A 3987-nucleotide genomic window follows, 5' to 3' on the forward strand; every position below is an offset into this window, starting at 1 on the left:
AATGGCCATCCCTGAATTATCATCCATGCTAGTTTAGTTCAAATAGGGCTAATATTCACTCTAAATGTAGGTAAAATCCAGCATCCGAAGCAAGCCGGGTTGTGTTCATTTCTAGATGCATTATCAGGTAAGTTGTTATATTTCCATTCATCTGGAAAATGTAGGTCGGATTCAGTGTCTAAACTACGTTAAGAAATGTTCATCCCTAAATGCAGCATCAATGCAAGTTTGACTTATAGAAAATTGTGAAGGGGACTTGCTCCAAAAACTGAAATCCAGTCATTTATCCGGAAAATGTAGGTAAGATCCAGCATACGAAGCAATTCTGGTATATCATCCCTAGTTGCATAATCCATGCAAGTTAGGTTGAGGTAGGGATTTAAGTTATTAGGACTTGCTCCAACAACTTTAATCTAGAGTCATTCATCTAAAAATTGTTGGTAAGAACCAACATCCGAAGCAAGTATTGTAGTGTCCGTTCCTAGATGCATCATCCTGCAAATTTGGTCTAGATGGGGCTTATAATTACGTACGAATTGACTAGCTCCTAATACTTTAACTTGTTACTCATCAGGAAAATGTACGTTATACATAAATAATGTAATGTTATTTTCTGATAGAGATTCTTCTCAATCTGCACAGAAAATAAAGTCATATTAAAGAATTACAGCATTTTTACAGCCAAAATTTCTCAAAATTAATTCAAACTTGACTACAATATAATAGTACATGTAAATACATCCAACGCTAAGGCTAACTCCACGTAACCCAAGTTTTCCCCATTTACGTCACAAAACATGGGATACCAAAATGAAATATTTTTGTTCCACATTCAATGAATAACACTCTTATATTAGCTGCTGCTTTTAAAGCAGTAAAAATTGTATTTTACAGTAAAATTTTATTTTCAACGCATATAATTATACTTTACATTATATTTCAGGGTTCTCCTTGGGTTGTTTAACGTGAAGGCCCCGCCACTGTTAAATTCCTTAGTGCCACAGTTAAAAAAATCAGCGCTATGTATAAATTTATTAATCTCTAATGAACCTTCAAATTGTGTACCGTTTTCAGTAGCTAAAGTTCTAAGTTTAAACCCTTAATGTACTCTAACTAGTGCCCATTGTTTGGCTTACACAATCAATTATCTTCTAGACGTCGCTGGACTGTACGCATGAACGAAAAGAGACGAGCCATTTTTTCACACTTCCTGGTAACTGCAGATGAAAATTTTTAATACCAATTAATTGCTTAGTTAATACTATAGATAACCACGTCTCTATAATTCCATTGGCACTTCGAGTCAAACTTCGTATGTGTACCGTAATCATGTATTGATCACTTTTGATGTAATGTTGAAAAATTTAACATAGATCCATTGAAATAGTATTATATGACTCTAAACTGCTAAAGCCTTTTTTTCAATTCACAAGTTACTTCAGTCAATTGAGACAAATAATTGCAAATACATGTAGATGAAAGCGTGATTTTGTGGCTTATCTGAACTTCATCTGCCCTTAAATGAACACTGTACGTAGGTGTATAATTTATGTTTTGTAAACAAAATTATTATTATTTTTTTAAATATCAGGGTTAAACACTTAAAATGTGTTATTATCAGTGCTATTTTTTTCAGATACTATAGCTAATGTTTTTTGTATTTATAAGTATATATATGTTGGTCAGTGTGTGAGGGGGCTTCTTTCACATACACATAATTATACATGGGGTACAATTTTTGTTTACCACGATGTTTTTTTTTTATCGATATCCATTTTAATTTTTTAAATTAATTTTGTTCAGTTAGCCAAATAATTCATGACATTAATTTTTTTGTTATTTTGTGAGATTAAACTAGCAATTCAGAAAAGTTGAGAGATTTTCAATTTATTTCGATTGATTTATTTATTTCAAATGACCGCAAATATTATCACTTCGCGCAAGTCTTGCGCCACAATTAAATTTGAAATGATTGAGAACTCTGATAATTCATAATTCTTATTAAAGAATCGTACTTAAGATTAATTATTGAATAATTAATAAAGAAGAAAAAGCAATAATTTCAAAATTATATTCAATATGTTAGGTCCTTTCTTACGCTAATAAAGCCATTTCCCTACAATATGTGTTTCCGTTTTCGAGAAAAATGCACGATTTAGCAATTAGTGCAAATCCACTGTTTGCAGAAAAGAAATGAACAATCACGTTACTTCTTAAAACACTCTTTTCTCTACAGGCGCACTTGAAATATGATTTCCTTCCACATCTAGTAGTTTTTGCCCCTTTTGGTAGGAATTTCTCATATTGTATGAGCTATGAATCGGACAATCGAGCAATATTCTCTTGATAAAAATATAGGAAGTGCTCTTCTTTCTTGGACATTGATTGTAAATTGCGAGAAAGACATGCTATTTCGACGGACATGCTGCGTTTACGCAGTTTTTTGTCGATATTCACAGAATGTTGTCGGTTTTCATTCAGGATGATCTTTTCTCCTGCAGCTATGTCTTTTCCTTGTTTTAGAGAGTTCCTCTGATAAGTTAATTCTTTCTCATCCGTAAGGCTTTTAGTTTTCTTCACAAGTTGTTTGTTTTCACCAGCATTAATTTTTTTCAATTTTGATTTTTCGACAATTTTCCTCAAAGTAGACATTACAATGTTGTGGCACTTTCTCAAACCATAGAGAAATCAATGCAGGTCCATGTATTTTCAATTCATCTGAAATGGAAATAACACTTTTCTGTCTAGATAGTACCTTGTTTTTAAATGGTATGTTTGCTACTGTTCTCATCTATGATGTTCAAAAAGCGTTTTATAGACTAAGGTATCTGACCTTGATATGGAACAAACAGAAGATTACACAACACTGACCAGTTTTCTTGCACAAATTACCCACTAAATACTTTATGTGAACGTGTTTGAAAGGCATTATCATGGTATGGTAGTCAAAAACAAACAAAGAACATTTGTTTTGAATTTGTTACTTGCAATATTTATCATTTAGCATAATATTTCAGAAATGATTGTCAAATTCAGATTCAATAATATTTTGAAATACAGTTTGGAAAAACATATTTTAGAATAACTGGCATATTTCTCATTTATTCATGATAGTTTTAAATAAGAGGCACGTTTTCAAACTTTCAAGATTAAATATTTGTTAAAAGAAGTTCAGAAAATAGTATGTTTTTTCAATGTTGCAATCAACACTAATTTTGAAAATTTTATGTACATATGTACAGAAATTTGAACTCAACCCATTGTTAATTGTAGAAGTCATATTATGACGATAATGTAAAAAAAAATGAAATAAATTACAATCGTTGTAGTTTACTGGAATGTTAGATCGAGGGAAAATTCTCATTCAAACACAAATATGAAGAAAGGTCAATGACTATAAAACACATTCAATACGAGATGTACAGTGTACATGTACTTTCCTATTACCGAAGTTTAGCCTTTATGGTAACATCCACATAATTTATTTTTATATGTGATTTTTTATTCTGCTTGAGCACCTCATATCTATTTTTCCTTTCCAAAAAATATATAATTTTGTTTATTTCATTTTCTCCTCTTATTATTTACTACCCCTCCCCCATTCAAACACAATGACAGGAATTAGTACCAGAGCATATTTATTGTTTAAATATTCAATGGTCGAGTACTGACTACCTTATATCCTCGAATCCATTACTTCATGGACATTAAAAAATTGCCTATCACAGACTGGCATTGTTTAATATTTTACTGACTGTAGACTACAAAAGCCAACTAACAACTCCGTTTTATGATAAACGAGATATCTACAACTTTTCCATCGTCACTTTTCCTTATTTAAGGAAGAGTATTCTGCTTGTCCCTGCATATGGTGTTTATGTCTCCCAACTTATTCGATACTCAAGAGAACGATCAATTTTTAAAACGAGAATGACTTGTGACAAATAAGTTGATGTTACAGTTAAGTTAAGTTAATGTTCATTTAAG

Source organism: Saccostrea echinata, unplaced genomic scaffold, assembly GCF_033153115.1.
Source record: "Saccostrea echinata isolate AGI-Se365-2 ecotype Australia unplaced genomic scaffold, CSIRO_AGI_Sech_v1 ptg000015l, whole genome shotgun sequence".
NCBI classification, from domain to species: domain Eukaryota; kingdom Metazoa; phylum Mollusca; class Bivalvia; order Ostreida; family Ostreidae; genus Saccostrea; species Saccostrea echinata.